This window comes from Dipodomys spectabilis, unplaced genomic scaffold (assembly GCF_019054845.1).
Source record: "Dipodomys spectabilis isolate Male_0828 unplaced genomic scaffold, ASM1905484v1 ptg000324l, whole genome shotgun sequence".
NCBI classification, from domain to species: domain Eukaryota; kingdom Metazoa; phylum Chordata; class Mammalia; order Rodentia; family Heteromyidae; genus Dipodomys; species Dipodomys spectabilis.
Genome location: NW_024871001.1, coordinates 428,074 through 441,741, shown reverse-complemented (window position 1 = coordinate 441,741; position 13,668 = coordinate 428,074).

The window sequence follows — 13,668 nt, the reverse complement described above, 5'->3', positions numbered from 1 at the left end:
TCCTCCTCTGGCAACCCTCAAAGTTTCACATTTACTTCTACCATTTACAGAGTTGTTTTGTCAATTGCACAGACTTAGAGACATCAGAACAAGTCTCTGCTGACTCCAGGCTTTTCTGGAGTAAGAGAGGGCACAATACTGACTAGAGGCTGAATGTTAGATTTCAAGCTCCAAGATAGGGCCGGGGCGGGGGGCAAGTGGAGGGAAGAAAGAAAGAAAGAAAGAGAGAGAGAGATTGAGAGAGCGATTGAGAGAGAAAGGAAAATTGACTAGATGCTCACATGTGCAGGTCTGGATTATTGTAGTTCCCTCTACTGGAGCAAGGATTGTTTACAGGCTCTTCAACTAAGCTCTAAAGGCAAACTTGTATAATGTTAAGGCTTTGACTCACAAGGTTCTCTGTGGAAGAAAGGCAGGTATTATAGACTAGATGCCCACATGTGCCAGAATGACAGCCGGAGTTTACCTAGATTATATAATTTTATAGGACATGTATATGAAAAGCACCTATTCGTTTTGACTCAAATACGCCAGATTAATCCTGGTGGTGAACTCAGATCAAGGGGCTGAATTATGGAAGAATCTTGAAATATCTATCTATCTATCTATCTATCTATCTATCTATCTATCTATCTATCTGGTATCAGTCCTAGCACTTGGGCACTGCTCCTTAGCTTCTTCATTCAAGGTTGGCACTACCACTTGAGCCACAGCTTCACTTCAAGCTTTTCTTGTTGTGGTTAATTGGAGATAAGAGTCTCCTGGGGCTAGGCATAACTGGCTCACACCTATAATCCTCACTACTTAGGAGGCTGAGATCTGAGGATTGCAGTTGGAAGCCAGCCTGAGCAGGAAAGTCTGAGACTTATCTCCAATTAATCACCACAAATCTGGAAGTAGATTTGTGGCTCAAGTGGTAGGGTACTAGCTCTGAGCAAAACATGTATAAAGTCAGTGCCCAGGCCCTGAGTTCAAGTCCTAGGATTGCCCTAACCACCCCTTCAAAGAAAAAAGAATGTCATGAACTTCTCTGTCCCAGCTGGCTTCAAACTATGATCCTCATATCTCAGCCTCCTGAGTAGATAGGATTACAGATGTCAACCACTAGCACCTGGCAGGATTGTTTTTCCCAAGATAAACACTAGCATTCATCCCCATAGGGTCTCTTGAGTTATATGGAGGGATGATTGATGGAGTGGACATTTGCCTCAAGAGATACAGGTATAGCCAAAGGCTTGACAACAGAGGTGCAGCTGGGATATTTTGAGATCCTCTGTGGAGGAAAGTGCTTCCTCTGTCCATCTTCAGGAACTCTACCACTTGCAAAACTACAAGTCTCATTACAAAGCTCTGACTCCTAGGATTTCCTGGGCTAAAATAGACTTTCTCCTGACTGGAAGGTTTCCTGTGCAAGTAGATATCAGGGATGCAACTAGATTAGTATGCATTCCTCTTATCTGAGTGGGGTATTGCGCCTCCAGGGATTCTTCGCTCCCAGGACTCAGACTGAGGATATAACTCATAGGATGCTCCCTGATGCAGAAAATGGGAGTTGAGGAGGAATGCGGCATTTAATTGGCTAGGGTGAAGATGGATTTCATGGGAATCCTCCATTGAGAACATCGAGAATGAAGCATTCTCAGTTCATCTTTTGCTCTCCTACAAACCCCGCACAGACCCAGGGTCTCTTCTTTTTGAGTCTTGACTCAGAGCTCACCTAGGGCTGAAGTAGGGTGTGAGAGAGTGGCAGGGTCGTTCCTAGGAGAGGACTCCAGTGCTGGGCTGAACGAAGGGGTCCACCTGGGGAGAGGTGGGGATTCCTGTCTCCACTCTCTGTTGTCATGAGGACTTCTCATAGAACTCCATCGAAATCAGATAAGGATGTGCCTTGAGGGAATAGGATGGGGTGGAGGAGGGAATGTGCTGGCTGGACTTGATGCCCCACAGGTGGCTTGGCTGACTGTAGTCTTGTGGTTGATCTATTACTGGACTCTACCTTCTGAAATGGCTTCCTTTGTTTACCCTGTGCTCTAACATGCACCTCAGAGTCCCAGGCCCCTTCCATCCAAGTATCTCAAGCCAAGCTTGTTACCTACATATGGCCTTTGAATGTATAAAGAAGGATGTGTTTGGGTGTGTGTGTGTGTGTGTGTGTGTGTGTGTGTGTGTGTGTGTGTGTGTGTGTGTGTGTGTGTGTGTGTGTGTGTGTGTGTGTGTGTGTGTGTGTGTGTGTGTGTGTGTGTGTGTATGCTTGCCTGAGCAGATGCACTTCCCCCAGAACATATTGATGACAGTTGGTTCTGCTGAGATACAGGGGTCTCGATTTCTCTGTTCATATAGCTGGTACCTGTCCACTTCTCAGGACAAGATTTTGGTTCTCAAGATTCCCTGAGGTAGAATAGAGCTTTCTCTTGATTAGAAGCCAAGTTGTACTGAGCTGTTAACTTGGCTGCAGTGGATTACCATGGCTTCTTCTATTGGAGCTAGAGGCTCCTCTTTCTACCCTCAGTTCTTACCTCAACCCTTTGAAGGGCCTGAACTCTTTCCTCCAGACCAAATCTGCTAATCCCATGGTAACATAAGTTTAAAGCAGACGGGGGGGTGGGGGGGGGGTGGGGGGGGATGTAGAAGATCATTCTACTGGATGCATTCAGGTTAGGACTGACAATAGGAGTGTGGCAAGATAGTTGTGGTCTCTGTTTTGGAAGAGATTTTGTTCTTCTCATCACCTTAAGCTCTCATCTATCCTTTATAAAGCTTAGACTTCTCTTCAGTAAACGTCAGACCTAAGCTGTAACTCCAGGACTCCTCTGTAGCAAAAGGTGGAATTAGGGGAGTGTTGAGGACTTGTCTTAGATTTTCCAGGATGCAAGGCTGACAGCAGATGGCTAGGCTGGATTAATTGAGAACCCTTGTGGGAGAAGAGTTCCCTCTGCTCTCAGCTCTCACACGAATTCTTGACCTCCCACTCTCCCCGTCTAAGGCTTTCACAGCTCTCCAACTTTAAGGTCAAAGTAATTGGTAAGTCGCAGCTACCACCTGCCTGGGGCCTCCCTGAGCTGGCAAGAAGGGTGGAAAGGGATTCCCTTTAAACCCTGTTTCAGATTCCTCACATTAGTATCTGATTTCTGTGTACCTAAGGCGACTCCCCTAAGATTCCCAGAGTCCCCTGATATATAACAAAATTGTATTTTGTTATATTTACTGCGTTTCAAAGATGGTCAGTTTTTACAATTGCTTCTGAAATTAGTCACGTTATCATGTTGGGCAAGTAAACAACAGTTACTGAATAGTTTTCTAAGTTTATACAAGTAGTCACATAGAAGAAAAAAGTTCATCTATCTCAAGAGTCATTCATGATTATCCTACTAATTATTAGACACAATTCTTAGCAACAGAAACAGAAAAAGAGATGTTTAGTATGTGAATATTTTTTCCACCAACTAAGAGAAACTGGAGAATATGAAGTAAAATGGAATAGTCAGTATAAATTTACACCAGTCTTTAAACTAGTTCCTTAAATCTAATTTCAAAACTTAAATTTAATTTTCCAAGCTTTTCTCCATAAGTGGATATACTAATTATATTGCTGAATGCTTGGCTTAAATGTGTAGCTTGGGTTACCCCTAATTTCTTAGATGTTACTTCACAATTATAAGAAACAACCAGAAGGCATAGAGTATAACAGCGCCAAAGCAATTAATAGACTTTATCTCCTTGACTATCTTCTTTCAGATTAAATTGCGCTGCAGTGCTTTAAAAATTAGTTGCCACAGTAACCCCAGTAATTCACCTTCTAAGAAATATTTTCTTTTCTTTCTTTTGTGTTGTTCCTCTGGTGGCTTTATTATTCCTATACAACTAAAAGATTGAAGGGAGGTTGAGGTTAAATGCTAATTATTTTATCTTCTTATTTGGTACTTCCAAGTGAGACTAAAGAAAATTATCTTCTCTCAATTAGTTTGGTTTTTTGGTTTTTTTATTTGCGGGGGAGGGCAAGGGAAATAGGAGACAGCCCTTATATTTACATAGCTGAAGTCTGTGTAACAGAGTGTAATCAAAATAAATTCTGCTATCAGAACACTATACTTTGTGTGTTTGGCTGTGTTTGTTCATACAGGATTACTTGGAAATCATGCATGAACTAAATTGCTCAACCGAATGATTAGTTATAACATTTGTAAGTAGTTAACTATTCTAGTATTGGTTTAAACTGATTTGTATGCATTGGGCTAGACTTTGAAAATAATAATTTTTAGAAACCATGGAGGATTTTTTTGCATTCATAGTGGGATGGTCTTAAATGATTTTGTTGTTATTGTTGTGTGTGCTAGTCCTTGGGCTTGAACTCAGGCCATAGGTGGTATCCCTGAGGCTTTTTGTTCAAGGCTAGCAATCTACTATTGAGCCAAAGCTATTACTGGATTTTTGGTGTTTTATATGGGAGATAAGAGTTTCACAGACTTTCCTGACCAGGCTGGTTTTGAACCACAATCCTCAAATCTCAGCCTGCTGAGTAGGTAGGATTACACATGGAAGTCACCAGTGCCCAGTTTAAATGAATTTTTTTAAACCTATGAAATTTTCCATAAGGAATTTTATTCAGATACTACCTCATAAATGAATCTTATACCTTCACTCTGATTTTCTCTTTCTTTCTGTTACTCTTTCAAAGTATTATACAGCTTTTGTTGAGGTATGCATCAATCCTGGGGCTTGAACTCAGGACCTGGGCACTGTCCCTTAGCTTTTTTGCTCAAGAGCCACAGCTCCACTTCTGGCTCCTGGGCACTTAATTGTAGATAACAGTCTCTTGGACTTTCCTACCTGGGACGGCTTTGAATCGCTACATCTTAGTGTCCTGAGTAGTTATGAATACAGATATGAGCCACCAGGGCCTGGCTACAACTTAATTTTTGCTCCTCAAAATTTTTATGTTTAAATTCAAATAGTTATTTCCAAGATATTTTAAACTGAAGCGCCTCTTTATGTAAAACTTAGGAATGAAGCTTGAACAAGATACAACAGGCAAACTGCTACCATGTACTTGTGCATATTTCTGAAATACAATATATCAGTAAATTGTAAGACATTGTGACAGTTGGTGAATTTGACAAATCTATTTAACCTGAAAATAGCTTTGTTTTCATTATTCTTTCTGCAATTCATAATCATGATTAGAAAAAGGAAAATATATTTTACTTCCCAGTTACAACTATGCATATTTCTATACTGACATGATGTTTTTAGAGGTGATGGTGTAGGGATATTCCCAATTTTTTCTTCTTTTCTCAATACTGTGGTTTGAACTCAGGGCCTCCTACTTGCTAGCTAGATTGGCATCTTACCACTTGAGCCACACTTCCTTTCAGTTTTATTACAATAAAAGTAATCAAACTTTGAACTTTGAAAATTACAATAATATATTTCAATTAGATTTATGTTCAATAACTTGAATTTTTCAGTCTTGTTTATTATGTCTCAGGCTTCAAGAGGGCTCTACTATTCAAGCTTAAATTTCATATTAAATTATGTATTTGTTTGTTGGTTAATTTCTCATCTTTTAGATTACAATTTCTTCTCAATGCATGGTAAATACCAAATTTGGAAGAGTTTTACCTTTTTAAAAGATTTATTTTTTGCTTATCCTGGGGCTTGAACTCAGGGCCTGAGTGCTGTCCTTGAGCTTTTTTTTTTTTGCCACAGCTCTACTTCTGGCTTTTTTGATGCTTAATTGAAGATAAGAGTCTCATAGAAAAAGTCTGGTATGGATGACTCATATCTTTGTCCTTAGCTACTCAGGAGGCTAAGGTCTGAGGATTATGGTTCATAGCTAGCCTGGACAGGAAAGTCTGTGAAACTCTTAGCTCCAATTAACCACCAGAAAACCAGAAGCAGAGTTCTGACTCAATATGGTAGAGGTTAGCCTTGGGCTGAAAAGCCCAAGGACAGTGCGCAGGCTCTGAATTCTAGACCCACGACTGACAAAAAAAAATGTCTCACAGACTTTCTTGCCTGGCATCAAACTGTGATATTCAGCAGCTAAGATTACAGGCTTGAGCCACTAGTACCTGGTTGAATCATTTTTGTTTGATCTTAGCCCTGTGAACGTATAGCAATTTTAAGTATTCAAAACATTCTCTGTGCACAGAATTTGATATTATATGTCTCATTAGGATTCATTGTGGCTGGACTTGGACTTTTTTTTATTAATTAGGAGGCAGTATCAAGGCCATGGTAGAAATAATAATGTATACAATGAAGACTTTTTGTTAAGATTAAAATAGGTAATACACAGCTCTTGTGAAATGTAAACATTAGTCTTCCATACTTTTATCATAGAAGAATATAGCTCATTAAATGATAGCTCTTTCACATTGCCCCAAACTTATTTCACTGTAGGACACTTATCTATCACATCACAATGTTATTTTTATATATCAAACTCAGAAAATTATTTTATATTTTTGACATGAATAAAGAACATTTGATTTGAAGTTAGAAGAACTTTGCTTCAAAAATGACTCCACCCTTTCTGGGTGCTGGTGGCTCATACCTGTAATCCTAGCTACTTAGAATGTTGAGGTCTGAAGATCTCAGTTCAAAGCCAGCCAGGGCAGGAAAGTCCATGAGACTCTTATCTCCAATTAACTACTCAGAAAAAGCCAGAGTGACACTGTGGTTCAAGTGGGAGGGTGCTCGCTTTGAGCACAAAGAGGCCCAGGGACAGTGCCAAAGCTCTGAGTTCAAGCACCAGGACTGGCCAAATACTACTACTACTAATAATAACTCCACCTCCAAAAAATAGCCTCTGAGTCTCACATTCAGTAACTCTCTCAACCTGCCTTCTCATTTAGAAAATCTGAATTTTCCAGTATACAGTAGTAACGTCTTTCACTGAGATAAAGAGTAATGAAAATTAATGAATGCAATTTATAATATATAAAATACTTCAAGTAGTCATTTAATGAAGCAAACATTTAATTCCAGGAAAATCTCCATTTTTTTTGGTGCCAGTCTTGAGGCTTGAACTCAGGACCAGTATGCTGTCCTTAATTTTTTATGCTCAAAGCTAGAGCTCTATCACTTGAGCCACAGTTCTACTTTCAATGTTTTTGTGGCTAATAGGAAGTAAGAGTCTCATAGAATTTCCTGCCTAGGTTATCTTAGGACCATAAGCCTCAGATCTCAGTCTTCTGAATAGCTAGGATCCCATTCTTGAGCTACTGGAGACTGACCGGAATTTATTAATTTATTTTTCTACCTTTTTTGCACTAGTGCTCTCACATTCATAGCCAGGTATTTTTCCTTTTCTTTCCTAGCAATGAGGATGAAAGTTATTTTGGACTTTAGAGCTGCCAGTGCTTTTAAAGCTAACCTTCATTTACTTACACAACTGTTATGCCTATTTGAGTAACATTTAGTTATAGTTTTTAAATAGCTACTTAGTCCATTTATAATTAATTAGATTAAACAATAGGAATAATTTCAAGCCTAAAATTGATGTCTGGGTATCCATTTTAGTGTTGGCTAAATTGTCATTCACATAGGGCAGAAGGGTATCTTTTCTGTCATAACTCTCAGCTAAGTTATACAGACTTCCTAGGAGACAAGACAATTTCTAAAAAAAATAAAAGTCAAAATTCACATACTCAGAAAAGCCTAACCTGTGAATACAGTTTGACAAGTTGGCTGAAATTTAATAGTAAGCGAGACTGAAGTCTCTTTTATGGACCTACAGTGTTTGCTACAGTTGATGTTACACTCTAGATTTTCTCAGTCTCCTATATTACAGATCAAATTGAATTGGATAAATCAGCAAGAATATATCTCTATCAATACAAAAATATCTAAAATTTTATGGCCCACTGTTGTGGAATGGGTCTTAATTGTACCCCAAAATCTCATGGTTGAAGGCTTGGATCCCAGCTGATGGTGCTATTGGAAAATATTGAAAATTTTAGGAGGTGAGCCTAGGCAGAAATTCCCTTGATTGGAGTTATTCTCTCTTCCCTCTCTTTCCCTCTCTCTCCTATTTCCCCTTGTCCCTCCTGCCTCATTTCCTTGTTTCATTAGTCCATGGAATTCTATCTGTTTAAGAAATACAGAGTTCTCTTTTCTTCTCCTTTTCCATTTTTGTGGAATTGTAATTTTTCCCATTTTCATGGCATTTAATAGGATCATAGGAGGAAGAAGAAAAAAGGTGTGTATTTGTTGTATCATCTTGACCATAAGATAGATGTTCCAGACACAATTTGGATATGTTTGTTTTTAAGTAGTTATTAAGTAATTAAGCCTACATTATAATATAGAAGGCAGCATAAAATGTTTAAAAAAGGCTACCTTGAAAGTTAATTGAGTTCATCAAAAATTGAACCATCTATCTATATGACTTCAAACAAGTCACTTAATCCTTTTTTATTTCAATACCTTCATCTGTGAAATAGGGTTAAAAAATCTATCTTTTTAATAGCTTTCCAGTGTTAATATTCTGATTCTCTTTCATTCTAAGACAGAGATCAAAAATAACATTTACATTTAGCCCAAATGGATTATTTTGATTACTCAAAGTTAGTATCAGACTTCACAATGATGTGGCTTCACAAGATTTCTTTTACATCAGGTGCCATTATAGACTCTCACATATCCTATTAAGCTTGGCCACAACTTCCCACATTCTGTTTCATAATTGTCTAAAACAATTCACGGGTGGAAAATGTGCCACTTAGTATTGAGTTTATTGTAAAGGACAGAAACAAACAGTTAAATGAAGAGATATATAGGATGAAGTCTGGAAAACTTTCAACGATTGAAAACTCTCTCTGAATGAAATTGTGCTGTGCCACCTTCCTTGCATTCTTTCCTATTTGAAAGTTCCTCTAAACCTTTCCTTTCCTCTTCTTTCTTTTACTGTGCCAAATCTGGGGTTTAAACTCTAGGTCTTGAGGTTAGGCTGATGGAGGCTCTACCACTTGAGCCACACCTCTAGTGCCCGAGATTCATCTCCAGTTGCTGGTTAATGTGAACTTAGTCTGACTTTTCTCCTCAGGCTAGTTTCAGGCTAATGTCAAACTAGAGATCCTGAGTAGCCTCCTGAGTAGCTAGGATTACAGGCAGGAGCCATTCTTTCATTTAAAGATTTCCTTTTCCAGTCCTGGGGCTTGAACTCAGAGCCAGGGAGCTATCCCTGAGCTTTTTTTTAACTCAAAGTGAGTGCTCTACCACTTGAGCCATTCCACCACTTCTGAGTTTTTTGAGTAGTTAATTGGTGATAAGAGTTTCACAGTTTCCTGCTGGGGCTGGCTTCAAACTGATCCTCAGATCTCAGCTTCCTGAGTAGCTAGGATTACAGGTGTGAGCCACAGGCAGTGACTAGCTTCATTTAGAGATTTTAATTTAGATTTAGATTTCATTACATAGGCGCGATTGTGACCATTGGTGACTGATAATCTCTGGGTTAAGGCTGGAAATGTAAGGGTCTAATCAAGGTTTTGGTCTTTGTAACAACTAGCTTCTATAGTCCAACTATACAGGACTCAATTTATAAACTTGCCTCATTAGAAGAAGGAACTTTTATCTGGATGCTAGTGGCTCACACCTGGAATCCTAGCTACTCAGGAAGTTGAGATTTTAGGATTGTGGTTTGAAGCCAGCCCAGGCAGGAAAGTCCGTAAGACTTTTATATCCAATTAAGCAACAAAAAATCTGGAAGTGGAGCTGTGACTCAAGCGGTAGAGAACTAGCCAAGAGGAAAATAGCTCAGGGACAGCAACCAAACCCTGAGTTCAAACCCAAGGACCAGCACACAGAAAAAAGTGGGAAAAAACAAAGGAGAGGGTAACAATGCTCAACAAGAAATGTACTCATTACCTTACTCATGTAACTGTATCCCCTTTGTACAGCATCTTTACAACAAAATGAAGTTTAAAAAGTGGAGATATCTTTAGTCATTTCTTTATTAAAGGAAGTTTTTACAAAAATACTGATTAAGCAAATGCTATATGGAATACTGAATTGCTTTGATCAGGGACAAAATAATTCCCCTGTGATATATTAGCTACTTTGAATAATGTTGACACTTAAGTTACTAGGGTACCATTTAGTAAATTACAATGCCAATGAATTGCTGGCTTTTTACGAATACATTTCCGTTAAAATGAAATTAGATCCCAGTGAGATGAAATAGCTGATATTGAGCTTAGTCATAAACAAGAGAATAATGACAAAGTTGCTCTAGACATTTTATGAACAAGAATCATTGTCATTTCAAAAGTGAGCTCGTTTATATTTGGCAATGTGCAACTTCCCCTTCTTTATAATATATTTTTTTGTAAATATACTGTACGGAGGGGTTACAGTTCCATGAGTAAGGTAATGAGTACATTTCCTATCGGGCATTGTTACCCCCTCCTTTGTTTTTCCCCTACCATCCCTTCCCTACCCACCTCCCCAACTCCTCTCCCCTCCTCCAAAGATGTAAAGTTCCTTTTTAACATAGTGTCTTGTACATCTCACTGTTACAATGGGTCAACCTATATCCTTATTTCAGCTTTTTGTTATTTCCCTTCCCTTCCCAAATTAGAAAAATGTATATATAATATGCAGAGCACTGGAATCAAATACAGTGAAAACAGGGGTTATCCCATGGGAGAAGAACATATAAGAGAAACAAAAAAAGACACACTACATTCTTGTCTTATAAAATTACACACACACACACACACACACACACACACACACACACACACAAATGGCTATTTTTACTTTCATTGAAGAACCATCATGGACATGTCATAATTTTTTCACTTCATAAAGAAGTGTAAAATGAACTAGTTTGTAAAGCATCATACATTTGAATAAGTTCAAGTTGACTTAATGCAATTTTAAAGGGTGAAAAGGCCTTTAAGACTTGGGGTATCAACTACCCGCTGTGTGTAACATTGCTTATAGCAAGGCAGAACTACAGTAGCTGCCAAATGAGCCAAAAATGGCCTCAGTGTCTCATTTATTTTTTATTGTAGACTAAGAACTGCTAGTTCAGAAGCTTGCTATAGCCTAATTCAAGTATTTACAAATTCTGGTTCTTTTAAAAATAACTCAAGCCAACAGATTTGTGGTCATTCAGAGACTGCATATTCCATGAAACCTCATTTAACATCTGTCGACCATAGATTCAGTATTGCTTGTTCCTAAAATATCCTCAACTTCTGCTGGCCATTGGAGTTCTCTGACTCAGAGACTCCATCTTGCTGAATGACATCACCTACACATGAAAGCTTCCTGTTTGAGCCCTCTCTCTCTTATGAGTACCTGTGCTTTCCTCTTCTTTTTAGTAGTGACCTGTACTAGAAGCCCCTGGAATGTCCTATGGTAAAAGGGACTTCTATTGAATACAAACCAGTAGAAGCTTCATCCAAGACAGCCTATGTGTGTTACTGCTACTCTATTTTCAACATGTTTTCTTTAATCAGTAGATTAAATTTAATCACTAGATCCCCTCACAACCAAGAGAACTTTCCTGATATTTTTTAATGCACAGTGTCCTTACCATGGAAACAATAGATTTTGCTTTTCATTTCTTATTAGATGGTACAAGATAGGAAGCTTTTATTATGTTTATCATGTTTTGAAAGGTTTCAAAATCATTAAATATATAGTACTTAAGAAAATTAAACTTCTCTTTTACCATTTTAGTTTGTACTGCTTTCCTTATATTTTCCCAGTCTACAAAAATGCATTTTGTATTTCCTCTATGTGTACAGTACTCTGCTAAGAGCTATGGGGTATTTTTTTTTTTTTTGGTCGGTCATGGGCCTTGAACTCTGGGCTTGGGTGCTGTCCTGCGCTCTTCACGAGTGCTCTATCGTCTGAACCACAGCGCCACTTCTGGTTTTCTAGTGGTTTATTGGAGATGAGAGTCTCATGGACTTTCCTGCCTGGTCTGGCTTTGAACCGAGATCCTCAGATCTCAGCCTCCTGAGTAGCTAGGATTATAGGTGTGAGCCACTTGCGCCCGGCACCTATGGGGTATTTGTAGATGAAAAAACACAATTAATGATCTCTCACTTTCAATATATTTCTAAAATCTTATTGTGTAAGAAATCATATTTTCCTTTAGTCAGATAGACATGGAATAATGATTATAAATAATTTTTTAAATTTTATTTGCAGGGGTGGATTTTAAAAGTCACATTTTTTGTAAAACATCAACCAAGAAAAATGAAAAATGCCTATAAATTCAGCTTATTCAGAACAATAATCAGATTTTGAAAAGATAATATAATTTTTCATTATTTTAGAAGAAAATAGGACAAAGGGTGAACAATGAATAAAAAAGTTCATTAAGGAATAAATCAATTTTAACTTACCTTTTCATCTGTATTAATTTATATATTAATTCATTATATATACATATAAATACGCATACTTGCATTTGTTTTTCCTTTTTATATTTATTTTTAATAGTTTTTTATTGTGAAAATACTGTACAGAGGAGTTATATTTACATGAGCAAGGTAATGAGTACATTTCTTATCAAGCATTGTTGCCTCTGCTTTGTTTTTCCCCACCATCCCTTCCCTCCCATCTCCTCAACTACACTCCCTCCACCACTCCCCCCACCTAAGTTGTAAAGTTCATTTTTCAACATAATGTCTTGTATATCTCAATGTTGCAATGGGTCAACCTGTATGTCTATTTAAACAATTTGTTTTTTCCCTTTTCCTCCCTAAATTATACCAACATCAAATACAGTGAAAAGAGGAGTTATACTGTGGGGGAGGGATATACAAAGCAACAACAAAAAAAAATCACATGGTGCCTTATAAATACATTAGAAAGAATAGCAAGAAAGAAAAAAAAAACACTTGTGCCCCTATCTTGGGGTTCATTTCACTTAACAACATCTTATCTGAGCTTTTCTGCTTGTCCTAGACATATACTAGGTATTGCAAATAAGGGAAACCATGGGACCTATGTTTCTTTGGGCCTGGCTTACTTCACTTAATATAATTTTTTCCAAGTCTTTCTATTTCCTAACAAATGGGCTTGAACTCGTGGTATGGGCTCTGTCCCTGAGCTTTTATTTTTGCTCAGGGCTAGCACTCTACCATTTGAGCCACAGCTCCAGTTCTGGCTTATTTGGTGACTAATAGGAAATAAACGTCTTGTGAACTTTCCTGCTCTGTTCGGCTTCAATCTGAGATCCTCAGAACTTAGCTTTCTGTGTAGTAGGAGTACAGGTGTGAGGCACCATAACCTGGGCCCTTATCCCCATTTTTGAGCACAGACAATACTGAGCAAAATTTATCACTCCATTGTTAAATATCACAATTATAAATCAGGATCGGTGTTTTCTATTGGACTGTTAAGAATCATTTCCTTCTTAGAATCTTGATTAATATATTCAAGCAAGGATGTGTAAGAACTGTGTTTTCTCTCCGGGGCCTTCATTAGCCCTGTCCTTCCCTAGTGGTACGACCCAGGCCTTAATCACCCCCCCCCATTCTGCGCAGTGGTATGTTCCAGGCTTAACGTTCGTTTTCCGAGTGGCACTGCCCCAAAGTATGCTCCTGGCTTCTGAGAGATTTCTCGCCCCGCCCCTCCTCCGCCCACCCGCATCAATCTTCCTAAGACAGAGAGCTTTTACCCATCCACACACCACAATAC